General features: G+C 29.5%; 1 pseudogene; it reads right to left on the bottom strand.

Annotated features, from left to right (window-relative positions):
- Nucleotides 1-7,717: 7,717 nt before the first annotated feature.
- LOC112682839 overlaps nt 7,718-20,713 on the bottom strand; it is a 54,698-nt pseudogene continuing 41,702 nt past the window's right edge.

Consider the following 20,713-nt stretch of genomic DNA (forward strand, 5'->3'; position numbering starts at 1 on the left):
TATTTTACAATTTAAAAACTCCGAAATTTTAGTTTGATTGTTGTACTTTTAAAACTTTAACCTCTCTATTATTTCTATTTTTACACAGAATGGAACTTTTTGCTCTCGTTTATCACATTAAAAACTTTATTGCGACTTATTCTTTATACATCTAGATTATCTCACTCGATGGATAATTTACAACCTCGGTGTTCAGTATTTGTGAGCATTTGACTGTTCTCATTCAAGAACTGTATATAACACGAACATTTTCTTACGTATTTCTTCCTTGTCGATTTAATTGGTATATGATATGACAGTACTAAATTAAAAAAAATTGCCAAAGCTTGACGCGAAACGCCTTCAATTATAATAAATGCTATTTTGGTGTACGCATAATGCAGTTTATGTTCAAATATCAGTTTGTAACAGTGATTAAAAAGTTTTGAAAAACATTTCCCGAAAACTAAAACGATCGCGATGATACTTAATTAACAAACCGAAATCGCAAACACTATGTTATGAAAACGAATAACACAATTTTAATTGTAAATAAAATAATTGCTGACTTTTAGTTTTCCAGGGTGATAAATCAAACTTTTAGATTTTCGTTGTATTGTTAGTCGATGGAATTTCATTAATATTGAATAAATAAAAAGAAACGGGAATTGTTTTCATCAGTGTCTTATAACCATGACGGTGTACGTGTACATTCACGTTCATCATGGTATTTTCTAAATGTGCCATGTTGGCGTTTATCGATCATACTAAATCGAGGTCATAGATTTCGTCAAGCCTTATGACCGAGCAAAGTTTTAACAAACATATTGGATGATTTGGATTTTTTTTCCTCCAAGACCATTGATGTTTTACTTAGGTTTTCATTTAAAAGTCGTAAACAGTTCGTAAAAGTTCACGCGCTACAGTTACTTAGAGGTCGTGTACAGTCCATCTAGCGATCCCTACGCAAAATCATCTACCTTGTCGTTTTTTTTACATCGGTCATTGAGTGTGACAGTGTTAAAAGAGCTTGTCCTTAACGCCATATTATGTTACCTTAGATGGCTTCGAACTGTTCGCGTAAGAATGAAATCCGTCATATTGTGTTATCAAATGTAGTCGGGCGTCCGTCGGTGCAATAGCCCTCTGGGACTGAAATCCTTGACCCGATCATCTTCTGGTTCCATGTAGTCCACGCGGGTTTTTCGTTAGTCAACTTATTCGTTTACGATAATAAAACTCATTCGGCTAATATAACATAAAGTGTACGTGGACGTGCAATTAATTATTTTGCTATAGACATTGCGCGAAACACTACTACACTGAACTGCATACACGTCGAGAGCACTTGCTATTAAGTACGAAAAAGGTACTACAATATCATGCACTTGTGTATCACGAGACGAGTTTTTTCTGGAATATAAATAGGTTGTAAGTCCACGCAGAGACAAATGTACGCCATATACACACACACTTTTGTACATATATATATAAATATTTAATATAATATGGACTGCACTCTTGTACTCTCGATCTTAGAATATGAAATTACGTGCGAATGTATAGGATCTCCTGCGAATTGCAGAGATATTCAGTTATATAAAATTTAACGTGTGCAACGGAAGTCTTTAATAATTTAGTGTTTTTATACTCAAAGTTGAGCGTCTGCTTCAATTTTCTAGTTCTTTGGTAAGTCCTTCCTGGTGACCATAAGCGTTCGTTGGGGGAAAAGGGGGTGACAATTCCCCCTAGTTTTTTAGTGTCTATTTTAAATTTATATATCAAATATTATAATTAATAATTTATATTAAATATTTATTAAATTTATTTTGTTAGCTAATCTTATCTCTAATGGAATAATAGAAGAAAAATGGAAGAATAAGATTATAATGGAAAAAAAATTAGGAGAAAAAGAACTTTGGAAATTATAGATACTAATTACCAGGACTAGGATTTATGCATTAAAAAATTGTAAAATATGCATTTTATTTACCAAAATATGCAAAAATATGCATTTAAATTTTTATAAGATAAACACAAAAATATAGTTACAAAAAAAATATTTATTTATTGAAATACATCAGTGGTTGGCTGTTTGTCTTAATATATTAAAATTCAAAAATAAAATAATTTAAAATAAAATTTATTTTTGATAAAAAAATCCAAGTTTTATACTTTAATCAGCCGGTCTAGAATTAAATACGAAATATGAACATAAAATTATTAATATTAATTACGAAATATACTATAAAACATTTATTTTTCGCATTCTTATAATCGAAATATGCAATATTATTGATTTTATTCATTATACGCAATAATATGCATTTTATCCAAAACATGCAAAATAAAAATACCATCATTTATCTCATTATGAGGTGATTCGTGGGTATTACTGACAAAATCAATAATCAGAAGTCGCAAAAAAAACATGCTGTTGCATACAAATCCTCAGAAATGTGCTGCTAATCATATGTTGGTAGGTAAACAACATCCGATTAGAACGACGCGTCATTATTATTACCACGACGCCACTTATCGTACAATGAAAGTCCATCGTTTAAAAAATAATGTTTCAAAAAATGATTAGTATCGAGGTAACCAAGGAAAGTTAACCAACTACACCGTGTTTGAGTGTTTAGAGTACTCATTGTCTCTATGCCATTTACACATACATTTATATATAGACAGGTACTAAGTTATATTAAATGTATCGTAGGCTTATAATATGCTAACAGTTAATGACTTATTGGTATATCTGTCTTTGTAGCATTTTCAAATCCGTAGACTGAAATGGTAGTGTCACAATAGAGTAGTGAAAAAATACTTATAACAACTATTTACAACAAATGTTTTTCACGAATATAAGTTTGAATAAAACATGAAAAAATGTAGGTATACAAAAAAAAAAAAAAATAATAATAATAATAATAATAATTATAATAAAAATAAAAACCGTCGGACACAGACATATAGTCTGCGAAAACTTTTCTCCGGCCATTTTCGATTCGGTTAGATCATATACAAAATGTAGGTCACATGTTGAACTGGTGCCAATATTTATTTTAACATTATATTAGGTATATTATATTCGTGCTGAAACTATAAACTGAGTCCATGTGATGCACACAAAATACTATTACCAATGTTTTTCAGTCGACATAATAATAGGAAATGAACATTTTAAAACCTTAAATCGAACAATGTAACGTTGCATTTAGCCTTCGGGGTAACTTATTTTTCATGGATAAGATCCACTCGAAATTGGTTTCCCATATATAGGTTTCATTACACAGGTATTTTGTTTTTAGCATTTATATGTTACACTATTACTATCTTAAACATGTTCAAACTGTTTTTTTGGTCGTATACATTTATTATTATTATTATTTTACTTTTTTTATTTTTATTATTTTCAAGTAAAAAACTATTACAGCTTAACGATTATAATAAAGTGCTTAAAATTAAGTACATAATAGTGACATTAAGATAAACAGATATAGTTATGGGTGAATATGACATAATTGGTAATTAGACTAATGAGATAATGAATAAATGAATGAATGAAATGGATTGATTTTGCAGTAAGGAGGGAAATGAGTGGATTAATTAGTGAAGAAAGATTTGAAATAAATTTGGAAAAAATGTAGTTATTAGTGGAATTATTCGATTATGGAGTATTATTAGAATCGGCGACGGAAGCGTAGGAGACTTTGGGAAGGAGAGGTGATGGTTTTAGAATGTTAGACGTGAGTACAGTGTTCGGATTTCGTCGAATTGAGTGAGTGAATTTGCGATGTTTGAGTAGTGCTTTATATTTTTGACATACTTTGTAGTTTGAGGAGTGGTCACCCGCGCAAAGGGCGCATGTGGCTGGCATGTTTTTTTCCTTGGAGCAAGTGTATGAAGAGTGACCTCTCTCACATTTAACACAGCGTGAGGGATGATGGAAATATTTAGCGGTATGTCAATAGGTCTGACAGTTTTTACACTGAGGCGGACCACTCTTCGCCCTGTATTGTAATTCAACTTTGATTTTTGTATGCAAAATTGATGATATACTTAAAACTTCTTTATTATTGGTAATGGGTTTGAGGTCCACGAAAAAGAGTGGTAGTAGGCGTCCGTTTTTAATGAAATTTACGACACGGGTAGTGGAGTGACCTAGTTCGTCGAGAGCATTAGATATGTCTGGGATAAGGGTCGAGTGGTGCAGGTTTCTTATGACGATCTTGTAAGGCCGATATATAGAAGACATGAAAGTTTAGAAACAAGCATTGGTTTCCATTAGGTGTTCTGCGATTATATTAAAATTTTCACGACCTTGAGGGAGGACAATCAAAAATGAAGGTTATGACTTACATGTAAAACCGTTTTGACTAGTAAGCTGGATTAACGTATTTTTGAAAGCGGAGAAGTTCTTAATGTCTTGGATATAAAATGGCGGAGTCCTGGATTTGTCGTGTAGAGTGGGGATAATGGACTCGTCAATTGCATCGAAAGCATCACATGAAGTTGGGTTTACTTAAGTTGTCCTCCTCAGATGCCAGAACGGCGAATCAGTTTAGTGAAACAAACTTTGTGGATTTCTTATCATTTGGATGCGGTGACAATGACGAAGATGACAGATTCCTTTTGGTGGATTTGGGCGTATACGGAGACGTTAACCCCGAATTCTGACCGTTTTTATTGTACATAATACCGTTAAAGTACGGTATCCAATGCACTCTACCGTATATTTGCGTTTTCCATTGACTGGTGTCCAAAATGCGACTGCAGCACGCGATAGATAAACTTGTCACCGTGATCAGCGACAATACCGCGACGAGAGCAGTGCAACGCGACCGATCCACGAGTCAAAATGTCGGCTGTAGTATTTACACCGCATGAAGATGAAATTTTTATTGAATTTGTCAGAAAATACCCAATTTTATATGATGGTACCCACATGCAATATAAAAATTTAATAATGACAGACTTAATATGGAAAAAAATTTCACAAAAAATATTTTCTGTTTTTAGGTATTAAATAAGAAAATAATAATCAATTTTCTTCCAATTCATCTTGTAGTAAGTTTAAAATCAAATTATTATTATTCAAAACGCCCAATTACTTATCGTCAGACATGTTGAAATGTACTTCATGTATCAACAGAAATCGACGTACTACAGAAAATTAAAAATTTAGAATAAAGTCGCCGGGACCGGTCGCTCATCGGACACCAATCTGTGATGGGCGACCGAAACTTGTATAGGTCGCGGTGACCGATCGCGCATTGGACATCGTACATTTATAGGTAAAGGAACAATGTGCTGATTAACATGATAAAAATAATTTAACGAGCGTGCTCAGAGATAACGGAGCGAAAAAACCATAGATCTTATAGGTCTATAAGGTCTATAAGGTCTAAATTTATAAGGTCTATGGAAAAAACCATCGGCGCAATGTGCGTGTTGTTCGTGTTGAACGTAACAACCGGACTTATTATTATTATTATATATAACATTTTACTCATCAGGTATATCTACTATTTGTACATACGATTATATATTAATTTTTTTCACTCGCGGTATTTATTCGTTCAATATTTTGTACAAGTTCAATGCTACGGTAAACAATATTTTTTGTGTTTTGTTCGACTGGACGTGAACAGTATTGTACGCGTTAATAAGTTGCGATATCTGTTCGCGCTTAAGTTAATATTGTTATCACAGAATAATAAAAAACGAAAAATACTATAACACAAACGCATTTATCAGTTAATTTGATTCTTAAGTGTTCGCATTGACCCAACAGTTTGGATGGACCTAAACACGTATTATTATACGTGTTATAACTTGTAATTAATTATAATTAAATTAATTATAATTATTAATTAATTAATAATATATTAATATATTATTATATATTATTATTATTATTATTATTATTTATTATTATATTTATATTATAATATATTATAATTATAATTTAATTTGTGTTTATTATAACGTTCAATTTTCACGAATCCATGGGTTTAAATGCACTATTAGTTTTGGGGCACACACGAGTTTTGAGCACCAGCAACATAAATGTGCGTATAAGCTAACTATATAGATGCCAACAATTGTCAACGAAATAAACGTCGTGAACAGTACTATTATCTAATAAGCCAAGCGAAAACAAAAATAAATGAGCATTTTTCAATAACGCAACAATGTGTGATTTTTTTTCGGTTTCAATCTAAATTTTTTTAAAAAAATGTTCTCAGAAAATTAAACAAAACAAAATATGTCGCCGTTCCGTTTTAAATCGTCACGTTGTCATCAGACCACGCTGAGCGAGTTTCAATACCTACAAGAAAGTCGAGCATGTACCGCACGTGCACAGGAAAATTATTTAACCAACATTAAAATGTCTTGGTCGTTACGATTATACCTGATTAAATTTGTTGAAATCACCGATTTTATACGGAATAATGGCGAAAGAAAACATATTAGTCAATAAAATAGCATACTAAACCGACATTCGAAATGTTGATTGGAGTTATCAGCACCCTTATTGTATGGCCCTACCACCACGGATTCCATCCCTACGACTGTTAAGAACATACGGCTAGTTTAATACAATGTGTACGGATAATATTGCCGTCAATAATACAGCATAATCTGTTTTCACGTGTGAATTGTTTTATCCGTAATCGTGCACAGCATGTGTGCAGTGTGCACATAACCTTTTACGAGCGTTTGAAATCCTACCAGTGAAACGATATTAAAAAGCAAGCCTAGGCATTAACGAGTTAATAAGTTAAAAGTTAATTTAATTTAACTTATTAACTTAACTCATTTCATAACTGGAAAATTAACTTAACTTATTAACTTATTATTTTCTTACTGATTAACTTAAAATTAATACATTATTTTTTCATTTATCCCAATTAAATTAATTTTGATTTTCAAGATCAGAAAAATATTTTTGTCAAACACCGCGAATATTGTTATCGTTTGTTCGATAACAAATTAATGGAATTTAGAAAAATATCAAAAATAAAATCTAATGGATTCCGAAGAATTTTGTATTTTTATTTTTAGAACATTATACTGATCACGGTATTAACTAATAGGTCTAATTTACTAAATAGGTCTTAGAAAAAGTAGTCGACCGTTTAAAAATTATCATTATATTATTTAAGTAAAAATAGCCATTCCGTCCATGAATTACATTGTTATGAAAAGTGGCCATATATCTATATGACATAAATAGATCCATATTATCTTTGGTTAAAGAATAGAATTATTATTAGAATTATACCATAATCGATGATAATTTTAAATTTGTGTACCTCTACAACCTAGTGCCTAGACACAACACTGATCACTGATAATTCTACTTGTAATATATATCGTTTTCTATGTGTATGTCTGTGTAATAGTGCATAATTTTTTTTAAGTGTTGATTGCAAAATTATAGAATTTATACAATTGAACAAGGATAATAACTAGGGCTTGGAACTTAATGCACTTAAAAAGTACTAAATATGCATGCACTTATGCGCTTAAAAAAGTACAAATATGCTCTAAAAATATGCACTTATATTTAATTATTTTACACAACATTTTCATTAGCACAAATATTTTTTTAAATTTGTTAATAAAAAAAAAGCAAAGTAATAAAAGTTATTTTTATTTATGTTTTTTAATCATAATTTAAATAAAAAAATAATAAAAAAATCGCTTTAAAAATTAAAAATGTTCCTTGAGTAAAAAAATGCACTTCTGTCGAGTTATATTTATATACCTGAAATACATAACACAAATTACTAAATTAGAAAAACCACCAGGTACATGCCTAATTAAAAAGTATTTTAATTAATAATTAAAATGCATTGGATATAATTTTGTTCTTACCTTCCAAAGTGTTACATTGGACCACTAAACTTTTTTTAATGTTTTCAAAATTGAAAGATCGCCGATTATCCACGAGCAAAGTTTTGTACCTTGAAAAACTACGTTCAACATCAGTTGACGTAATCGGCGCATATTTGAAGTAATATCGTCACCGGTCAAATCATCAGGAAGACCTTCCTTTGAACTTTCTTGTCCACTTAATATTTTTGAAATATTAAGTATCGTTTTAAATCCACAATTTTTCTCCAATATATTATTGAATTTTTGAAATACCGCAACACCAATTTCACCCTCACAGTCGTTTAATTTATTTTGGACATATTTAACAGCAGATAATGCTTCGGATAGTGAAATATATTGTGTTTCAAGTTTCGTAATATATTCCGGTATAAATCCAAAATTTGAATGTATGTATATTAAATTAGCTTCCATATTGGGATCTTGAATTAACTGTTGAGCTTCTTTAACAGAAATTGCATCTTCAGAATTTATACTTAGTAATACTCTACGTATATCCTTGTAATATTTGCAGTAATAGGAAGCTGCCATTATCCATGTACCCCATCTAGTTAGTATTGGCTCTGGTGGAAGTGGTATGGCTGGTGCTTCACTTTTAAACACTAAAACACGTGAAGGCGCTTTTAAGAACACCTGTTTAACCCTGGAAATAAGTTTATCAACTTTCTTAAACTTTTCCCGTATACTTTCGGCTACTCTATGGATACCGTGTGCGAGACATGTTAAGTGTATCATTTTAGAGTACAGTGGTTGAAGTATTCGCCCAGCTTTCACCATGTATGGTGCGGCATCGGTCACAAACAATAGGACGTCATCATGACGAATTCCGTTTGGCCAGAGGACGAACATTGAATGATCAAAAAGTTTAACTATCGTTGAATTATTTGCTTTTTCCAAAACTTCGGTTGTTAGCAAATAAGTTTTTCCCGGTGCGTCAGTATTTAAAGTTCCTATTATAACGTTAGCTACATATCTGCCTTCAGAGTCTGTTGTTTCGTCGATAGACACTCATATTTTATTTCCTTTAATTTGTTCTCTTATATTTTTATAGTTTCTTCGTATATGTCATCGACATAAGTTTTGCGTAGTGTCGAGTCACTAGGAATTTCTCTTGACGTATACTTTTCTAAAAAATTTTTTAATTAAGGATTACTTATTTTGTAAAGTGGTATGTTTGCTGACAATAATGCTTTACACAAATCGTGTGAAAAAAGACACTTTTTCGGAGTATTAGTTACTAGCTGTTGAATTTCAGAATTTGTGTTTTTTTTCGTTTTTTCTAATAATTGCTCGTTTATGTTTCTCAGTGTTAACGTGTTGAGTGACCACAAATTTTCGATCACTGTTAACTTTCATTTCACATAACTTACAGAATAAAATACTTCCGTCGGTTTTGAATATATCCGTACCATATTCCAAAACAAAACTATTCAAACGATTTTTCGCAGATTGTTTGGTTTTCGGCATTATGAAATAAAAATAATATAAGTAGGTAATTGAAACAAGAACGACGCATAGAACTACTAACTACAACAGATAACACGGACGTATAAGCCGGAACTGACAAAAATATCTAAGCGGTAGGTCTATAAATGCCATTAACAATAGTCAATAATCATTGAGTTATTTTCCTATAAAAGTATTTATAGAAAATCGTCGTACTTCGATAGCAGCTGTTTCTATTTTAGATTTGTATAATATTCTATTTTAGATAAAGCTATCTGTAGTTGTAATTTATGTATATATATTAATATTATATCATATTAACCGATAGGGGAAAAACAGTTTTTAATGTCAAATGGAAATTTGAATAATACGATACAAGAATATCTAGTAAGGTCTCTGAATATGAATGTATTTATTTTTTTATTTACAAATTTTCATGTTGAATCTCCTAATCTCCCTAAATTATAAAATATGCTTTAAAAAATTGTAAAATTAAGAAATATGCTCTAAAATCTAAAAATCACTAAATATGCAAAAATATGCACTAAAAACTTTTGATATGTTTTTCGTAGTGTCTTGGAATGAATTTCTAGCTTACTTAGAAATAAATCTAATGGTTCAAAAAAATCATGCAAATGCAACAACTTCCGATCCCTAATAATAACTATCCAAGTAAGTTCTATTAATCTTAGAAATATTTTAGTATGATGAAATAGTGAATAAATTAATTTAGGTAATATATTGTTATATTATTAATAGCTGACCAAAATGTTGAGATGACTCTCATATTGAGATTTAATAGATATCTTGATTGACCCTATTCATTGTACTATCTTATTTGTTTTTATTTTAATTAAGTCAATAAATATTATAAATTTATTTTAATGTTTTGTAACTATTGTATCATCTATATAATTTTATAGTAAAATTTTCAGCTTCAGTAATTCTTTTTAGTTTTCATACTATTATTGAACATTAAAAATAATACTTTTTTAATTATATTTTTCAGTCCTGATTTGTACTTCGCACGACACGCACGTCTCATTTGTATTCCATTAAAAATGCGCTAGCGTTTTCGTTCTTAGCAACCGATTTTGTAAAAATTAATACGCAAACATTGCTATCGCCGAATCGAATTCAACCTAAATAAAATCGAACCTGTAAGTACGCCGATGCTCGTGCTTTTCAAAAATTAAGTTTTAACGTAATTAACGTAATTAATAAGTGCGATAACAAGTCGTCGCACTATCGCTGTTGTTAGATCTTTACTCTTAAGAACTATGACGAAAAATAATAATACTTCTAATGCTTCACCGAACGCAATAGGTATAAATAATTCTAGTCAAACCAAAACCACTATACAGACAGCTCTGGAAATTCGACCACCAATAATGATTCAGTATTTGATTTCGATTCCTAAAATGATGGTTGGTCAACAAAAATCAACAAAAGGAATTTGTCAACTTCCTCCAATCAGAGTTCTTCGGATCTCTCTCCAAATTTAAATAAGAATCAGAATAAAAAAAAGTTATTCGTAACTGCAAATCGCTTCGACGTATTAACACCAAACAATATTGATAACGCTCCCCCTGATAATTCCACAGATGAAAATCCAAATATCATTATAGACAAAATTAAACCTCCCCCTCCAATTTTCGTGAAAGGAATAATAAATTTCTCAGACCTATGCTCATATTTAATAGAGCTAATTGGGGTAGATAACTTTTTTTGTAAGTCCTTGTCAGAATGCCTAAAAATTCAAACTGTTAATCCAGTATCCTACAGAGCTCTGATCCATTTCTTAAAGATCGAGGAAGCCCAATTTCACACATATCAATTAAAGGAAGACAAACCCACTTGAGCCGTTATCCGGAATTTACACCCGTCCACATCCACTGATTTTATTAAAAACGAACTTGAGCTGCACCTATTCGAGGTGAGGAAGTTCACCAACGTCCTTCACAAGATAACCAAATGCCCACTACCCTTATTCTTTATTGACCTCGAACCAACCATCTACTCGAATGATATCTTCCAACTTTCCTCCTTGCTACACACGAAAGTCAAAGTCGAAGAATCCTAGAAAGCTAAGATAATAAGTTAATGTCTCAATTGTCAAGAATGTGGTCACACGAGAACTTCTTGCGGATACCCTACCCGCTGTATTCGTTGCAGTGCCAATCCTGCTTCCTCGGAATGCACCAAAACACGTGACACACCTGCCAAATGTGTGTTATTCTCAGAGGACCATGCGGTCAATTATCGTGGATGCACTATTTATAAGGAACTACAACATCGAAAATCAACTAATACAAAAAGTAAATTTTTACATGATATTATAAAGTCTAATTCTAATAATTTGAATGTAAAATCAAGCCACCCATTACCCTAATTGACTAATAAAAATGTACCCAACTCTTCGTATACATACACTCAGGCCACATTCAATCAATCGCCCCAATCACCACCTCCACCCTCTCCAGATATAACCAAAGTCCTTACATCCTTTATCGACGAGCTTAAATTTCTTGTAACAAGTAATTTCATTCCTTCTAAGTCAAAATAAATGAAACACAATCCTTACACGAATCAATCATATTATTTAATGCTATCGGTCTAAAAAATTATGTTAATGAATTACACAATGTGCTATACGATAAACGCATTGACATTGCCTTAATCACCGAAACCCATTTTACCAAGTACTGTTACACCTCTATTCCAACTCGTGATGGTGTAGCTATACTTATAAAATCCAAACTAAAATTCCACCCACTTACCAATTTCTCTCAAGATTATATTCAATCTTGTGCATCTCAATTACATTAAATAATATACCTTTTGCTATCGCTGCTATCTATAGTCCTCCTAGGCACAATTTATCTAATGCAGATTTATCTAACTACTTTAACACTATGTCCACAAATTTTATAATAGGCGACGACTACAATTCCAAACACCAAAGTTGGGGATGCCGTGTAACTAACCCTCGCGGCAACCTACCTTATAACCTGGTTAATATAAATAAATATAAAATTCTTTCTCCCCCTGAGCCAACCTACTGGCCTACTTTCTTAAGGAAAAAGCCAGATATTTTAGATATATTTGTTGTAAAAATTCCCAGTAATTTATATTGCACGGTAAACAATAGTCTTAATTTAAAGTCTGACCATTCGTCCGTTATCCTAATTATCAATGCTTCATCTCAGTTACTCAACGATAGACCTTCTATTTTTTCACCGATGACTAATCGTCATAAATTTCACAATATCATAAATCAAAACATAAATCTGAAAATTAAGCTAAAATCGAAACATGACGTCGATGAGGTAGTTAATAACTTGACCATCCTCATCCACTCGGCGGCTAGCTTATCGAACACCATAAGTAACTCAAAAACTTCTTCTCACAATTACCCATTAAATTTCTTTCTGAACAAGTGCGTTCACTAATTGTTGAAAAGCGAAGAGCTAGAGCACTCTATCAATCCACACGGCTTCCTTCTCATAAAAGCTCATATAATAGGCTAGCTAACTATTTAAAAAAGACTTTGGCTGAGCTAAAAGATAATATCTTCGAACAAAAACTAACAAGTATTTCTTCATTAGATGGTAGCTTATGGAAAGAAACAAAAAAAAATACCTCAATATAAAACTCCCTTAAGCCCATTAATTAAACCTGATAATTCATATGCCTTTTCAGACTTCGATAAAGCTGAATTATTCAAAACTCATCTACATGAAACGTTTCAACCGCATCATGACATATTCATACCACAACAGATTAATGAGATTACTACTTTTCTAAACATTCTTCCTCCGATTAATCCTCCAGAAAAATTCTTTACCCCTAATGAAATTAAACAAACAATACAAAAATATTCACTAAGAAAAACTCCTGGCTTTGATCTCGTTACGGCCGAAGTTCGAGATGCCTCCCCAAAAAAGCCATAGTTCTTATAACTTATATATTTAACGCTGTTCTCAGATTGTCTTATTTTCCAATCTTATGGAAATTCTCCAAGATAATTATTTTCCCTAAGCCTGACAAGCCTCTTCTACTTCATTCAGACCTATTAGCCTCTTGCCCTTCCTCTCAAAAATTCTGGAAAGGCTTATCTTAAAACGCTTATTACCGCATATTATCTCCAACAACATACTCCCAAATACTCAGTTTGGGTTCCGCAACTCTCACAGCACGATACATCAAGTTCACCGAGTTGTTAATGCTATCACTACATCTCTGGAAAAAAAAACTTTATTGCTCTTGCATTTTCTTAGATGTATCACAAGCCTTGGATCGTGTCTGGCATGAAGATTTGAAGATCCACTAATGGGTGGTTGCTTAAATCACACCTGTCATGTTATCATTATACTCTTATCATATAAGCTTATTGTGCATAAATTGTATAGATTGTTTATTTCAAATAAAAAAAAATAAAAAAAATATATATATTTTTCAAATGTGATTTGTATAAAAAATGAATAAAATACCATATTCTTTACTGTAAATCTGATATTTGAGTAAATTAAAACAATTCCAACGAAGAAATGTATATTTTTTTAGTCTAATTAGGGTTAAATAAAAAATATTCTAAAATGAGATTTATTTATGCATTTTCATTATCTTTTTAATTTAATAATTATAATTAAGATCTGTTGTAAATTTATATATATATATATAATTTATATCAACACTTACTGTAATTTTTTTTTTTTAATTAACTTAACTTATCAATTGAAGTTAAGTTAAGCTAACAAAATTGTTTAACTTAATTTTTAACTTCGTTGAAAGTGAACTCAGTTTACTTAACTGAGTTAAAAAATATCATATATAAAATATCATATATAATATCATATATATATATAAAGTTATATAATATCATATATATATATATATATAAAGTTATATAATAACTTGCCCAGGCTTGTTAAAAAGTAATAACAATAACATAGTCCGTCGTTGTGTATTCATTATGTGTACTACGACTTTATAATACTGACGAATTAAGAAGACCAAGATCTATAAAACGTTTAAAGAGTGATACATCTCCGCGCAGAAGGGAGACACAAAAAGATTATTACGTTATTAAACACAGGCGCGATTTCGAAGTACTTAATTTATATAATAATCGGAAGTTTATTCCATAAACGTTGTCTGCGTACAAATTATACGAATCCGGTAGTATTTTAAGTCGATACGTTTAAATAACAGAGTGCGCACTTCGTTGTGACAATCTTTATAACAGCTTTTTTATGATTTAGGCACGTGACGCAAAAGCACATTATATTGACTTTCATTGTATAATACATATGAATACATTTCACTTGTATGTGAAGTTGAGTCGATCTGAAATTGTCGTATACGCTGGAAGAAAACGTATTCGATCGCATTTGTTAATTATTTAATAGAATATTAAAAACTGTGACAGTTATAATATTACACGTTAAGCTTAGTTTGATACCCGTATCTGATTAGCATAATTATTGATAATCAATCTTAGAATGTAAGCTGAGGTGAATCGAAAAAATTAAAAATGTAAAATTTTTATGATTATATTATGCATAATAATTATAATTTTGTATTAATATGCTAAAATATTCGATAAAATAATGAGTTAAACATTTTATTTGATTTTAATTTTAATCAGATAATGAACATGAAAGAAACATGATTATAAGAATAAATAAAAAAATTGTAATTAAAATAATGAATTATTTATCCGTCGATCAGATAATATATAAGATCTCGAATGAATAGGAGGAATTTTATTAATTTTACGACAAAAACTTTATGTTTTTATTTATTAGTTTTATAAGTCCCCTTCAGTGTCTTTATACATTTTTTTAACAGAAAAAAATTGTCAAAAAGTTTAATTCCATCCCATTTTTTGAATAAAAATTTTATGTATAATAATTTATAATACAGAGAGGTCAACTTCCTTTTAAATTTACTAAAAAAAAAAAAAAAAACCTATGAAAATATTCGTATTTAAAACAAAATAATACATCTGCTTGTCACAATTTTTATAATTTGTGTAATTGACAATTTAAAAAAAAGAAAAAAAACTTACGAATTTTACCAACAACATATTTCAATGATATGTAGTGACAAGTTAATAAACTATAGCTTAAAAAAACTGCTATTTTTGGCTCGATATAAAATTTTGAAAATTAATTTTTTTATCATCTATTTCACAACGTATGTAATTTAACTTGCAACTTAAGTATTAAAAAAATTCGTTAGTTACTAGGTACTTTTAATTTAGTAATTAGAACTTTAAAACATACAAAATAGTATTATTTTTGTAAATATTTAGTGATGATGTTTTTTATATTTAAAGTTATAAAATGTATAACTTACATTTCTAAAAATTTTTACCCATTCATATGCTGTTCAAAATATTGTTTAAAAAAACATTATCCCATTTTAAAGGTGAGAGTATGAACTTGGGGCGGTCAGTAATTGGGCCATATTTTATGTACCTGCTTCGTACAAAATATTTGTTTACATTTTACTACCCGGAGATCGGGCCACAAATTAAACTATATTTTTAAAGTGTACCTGAAGATTGGGTATTGAATGAATAGCATAAAAATATACGAATATACAACGCTTATTAACTAATAATTATTTTTATAAAGCATTAAATACAATAATTATTTTTTTAATTATATCATACGCAGGATTCACAAATGTAATATAATATAAAAAATATAATACTTTTGATGAGACTCTGGCAGTCTCTGATAATTCTATATTATTTAATTACATTTTGATAAGATACACGGTCGCTTCGATTAAAGTTTTGTGTACACTGTTAGGTATTGTAGCCATATTTATATATGACATATTAACCCTCTCAGACTCAAAGTACACTGTAGTGTACCATAACTATAAGAAATTATGACGCTTGATTAAAGTACAGAGTACCTACTTATAACTTGGTAAAAAAAATTCAATAATTATAAAACTCATAAAAAACCTTAATTAAACCATATTAAAGCATATAATAAAAAAAAATTTCTAACCAAAATATTATGGGCCTGAAAGGGTTAATTTAGTAGTGGCCCAATTACTGGATACAATAATAAAAAATAGTTGAAAATATTGGCCCAATCACCGGGTCTACCTGTTATAAATGTAAAACTGTAATGGCCCAATTACCGTATACCTTTTTGAAAAAATGTTAATTGTGGCCCAATTTCCGGGTGCCCTGAACTTATACAATTTGTATTTCCATTTTTTACTTATATTTTCATCAAATAAATATTTGTATTAGTTTTATATATTTGAATACATTGTTTAATTGCTGACAGTAGACGCAGTACATAATGTTTTAAATAAGAACCAATTTTTTACCATTAATTTGGACAGTGACGTATTCTTAAATTTTTTGGTGGTAGGGAGGTTTAACATTTTTATAAAAAACAAATGATTCTATAATATTATAAATACACATGTATGATATAAATTAATAATTATACTATCCCAAATAAAAATGATGAGTTATTTACAACTACATGATATAAATTAATGTTCACTTTCTCTATACTTTCGAAGCAAATCCTTATGAATTTCGAACCTTTTTTTCTTCAGAAGTAAAAACCCGAAAACCCCGCCTTATCAAAAATACGCCACTGAACATGGTTATATATCGATATTGTAGAAAACAAAAACTTTGCTAGAATCCTTCTTCGAATACTACGGTTTATCATTGCTTTTATTTTGAGTCACTCCCAAGATTTCATGTAAACCCCAATCCTTCTGTATCTTACTCAACTTTTGTACTCGGCCGGTTTTTTAATTTTTATTTATCATCTAAGCTCAGCTGGACAAAACCTCATGTATAAGAATTTTAATGATTTCCTGAGTGTACTACTATCTAATTCAGCGTATGCATAACAACATAAAATATATTTGAAACTTTAAACGATTTTCAAGTATTATTGTCTGTCCTCTTTCGAAAAAAAATATATTGTACAAATAAAACATTGAGATTACATAATCGAAGGTCGAAGTAATTTTCTTTTTCGGAGTACGAGACAACTAATAGCTATTTTAGTTATAGTTCGTTCTATATTAGTTCTAGTTTCACTTGATTTTCACGTGTTTGTGAACATTTAAATTGATTTATAAATTACAATTCAAATACAGTTTCTATTGAAATGTATTTATTTTTAACAAACAAGTATTATTTTTTGTTTTTTATAACTAATCTTAATACAAATATAATCATTCAAAGATGAAATGTTTATACTTCGTATTTATTTGCAAAAACGGTTTAGAATGATATGCATATAACAGTTCACACAGGCAGACTTCGGAAAGCCGTTATTATCAGAATAATTGAAGTGAGACAAACTAAAAATTAATATTTATTGCAGATGATTGGTTCTTTTAAATTAACAATCCTAGTAAATTATTATATCAAGTTTGGTTTGCATATTTTCTACTAGAAAATTCTTTGAATTCTAGAAGCTCTCGAGCTATTGATTATGCTTTGTGTTTTTTATATGTTACAACTTATTATGGGGAAAACAATTTAATAATAAAATAATTGTCGAGATAAATTTTAATTTTATTATATATTTAATATCAAACAATATTTCTCGGGGATGAAGAAGTATAAAATTGAACCCTTTTTGCCTTTGGTCTGGACTATCATAAATCGGGTCTGAAGTTTAACCGGAATAAAGTAAAAACTTTGTATTCAATTTTGTATATTTTATGACGATAAACGAAGAAAACTTTATTCTTTGAAATCAAAATCGTAATTAAATGTCAATGTTTATCATGGTCGGAATGTTTACTGCTTCTTTGTGATTACAAACTAAATATACATTTTCTTATAATGGCAGCATATCTGTTGCTCGCTTAATACGCTTGGAAATATGTCAAGTATTACCTGTAAATAATAATTAACTGTAATGCAATAATGTTTGAATGATTTGAGTAAAAATAAAAAATAACGTTGGACCATTAATTATTACGTTTATTAACTAACTAGGATTATTGAATTATCTGCCATCGCTCTTAAATATTCGTGGAAAATTATTTTCATCAAATCGTACCCAAATGTATTTGTTCGAAAAATAAACAATTTTTTAAAATTGTCATATTATAATATAATCGAAATTCAACGGAAACCTATAATTATTGAACTCTGGTGATTACATTTATTTTTTTATTTTTTTAATTGCTCTTTGGAATTCGATTATTCGATATTAAATTTGATTACAGTTTACGTTTACTTATAGGTTGGTCCGTTAGATATTGATTTTAGAGCGTTGCGTTCAATTCGTTTTTATCTTTCTGCACGTTGTTTAATTTCTAAATTATGTAGGAAGTAGTGACCGTCTAGTCCAGCGTTTCTTAAGCTGTAATCTGCGGAATCCTAGGGTTCCGCGTAGCTTAAGTAATATTTTAAAAATTTTTAAAAAAATTACTTTAAAATTTCCAACTAAAGATTAGTAATGGTGAAAAAATGTTTGCATTATAAAAAAAAGCCTTTGTGTATTAAATAACAATGTATAAGCCATATGGAACAGTCTAAATTTAGATTTAATCTAATTAAAGTATTATTATATATGTATACAATTATTATTATTTTAATTTTTAATTTAATATATTTTTTGAATTAAATACCTTTAAAACAATATTATTATATGATTATAATTTATTTACAAAAAATCCTAAAATAAGCTAAAAAATTGAAAAATAAGTAGGAGTTCCACAATCAATTTAGACATCAAAAGGGTTCTACGGATAAAAAAGTTTAAGAAACGCTGCTTTTGTCAACAATTATCTTTGAACGGACTACTAAATACAAAAACACGTATAACCACAATTATAATTATATATTAATTAGATCGATTGTAGTAACTTTGGAAATTTTCATAACTACCTATCGTTTAAGATTCAAACTCAATCATTATGTCCTACCAATTTACTTATGTACATTTAAAAAAAATTTTAATACGATTTTTCATAACTGCATACTTGCATGAAAAGTCTTTGTACTTATTTAAAAATTAATTTAATACTTAAGAAAACGATATAAATACTTCTCTTCGGCTTAATTGAACTAATTGAGTTGAAGACCAATTCTTCTTATTCTGGTGAATTTCAAATTATGAGACAAATTATATTTTACAATTCATTTTAAGACTAACATCATTAACATAAAATAGTGTAAAATGTAGCAATTTATCAAAAAATTAAGATAATATTTAAAATGAAAATTAATAAAACATAACATTTATATTTGTACTTAATATGTTATTTTTCATCAGTTACAAATTATATGGCCATGTGAGAAATACGATATGAATTATATCGATTTGAAACTTTAATTTCGTTTATCCCAAAATAGAAATATAATATATACCTTACATATGAAACCTACACCACACCCTACAGCATAAAGCCTCAAAAACATAATAGTAAATTAGTACGCTGAAAACAACAGCCTGTCGATGCAAATTTTTGTTGTCGGTCAGTTACAGTGGATTATTAGGAAAAAAACAGATGAATGGTTTTTGAAAATTTGTTCAACGACCGCGATCACCAGGTGCCCGCACGGTATAACAATAATGTGAAATCCTTGGCGTCCCCACAGCCAACAGTATTTTATACAAATTTCAAAAAGTTACAGAAATAAAATACTAGGCATTTCAAGACAATATACGACGTTCAACATCGTTACACCTATGTACACTACATAGATCATGATACAAGATAATTAATGTGTGTAATGAATTAACTAATTGAATAGGTACATCCGATTATACAAATATCTCTACTAATATATGTGTATTTTGTAAATTTTAAATTTTTCGTTGTGGTGGAAATGCCGTTATGATGGATAAAAGTTGGGGGTGGGTATATTTTTTACTTTTTGCTCCTCACCAAAAATTAGTTCAAAACGCCGCTGTAAAATGAAAATGTCATACTAAAAATAATCTTTACAAGTTTATAAGTAAGATTATAATTGTATTCAAAACAATGTTACATTTTTTTTTTTTTTTTTTTTTTTTTTTTTTTTTTAATATCTTATTTTAGAAATTTTTAACTGGCCACAAAGCTAAGTATCTTCGTGAACCAGGCACCATTGAGTCACAATGTTGTTAACATACATAATACACATACAGTTGTCACTAAAAATAATTATGACTAGATAAATATTCGATTTAATATGTAAAAAAAAAAAATCTTCTGATAAAAAAACTACCAAATTGGAATTTTTCGTCTTTTTATAATTTTGAAAGATGGTACTTAATATATTCTAGTTGTTTTGTATTAATTTATTCGATATGCTTACATATTGACTATTTCATGTATACTATACATACAGGCTTGTATTTAGGGTGAGGCACGGGTA

Source organism: Sipha flava, unplaced genomic scaffold (assembly GCF_003268045.1).
Source record: "Sipha flava isolate LNK unplaced genomic scaffold, YSA_version1 212_pilon_pilon, whole genome shotgun sequence".
In the NCBI taxonomy this organism is placed as follows: Eukaryota; Metazoa; Arthropoda; class Insecta; order Hemiptera; family Aphididae; genus Sipha; species Sipha flava.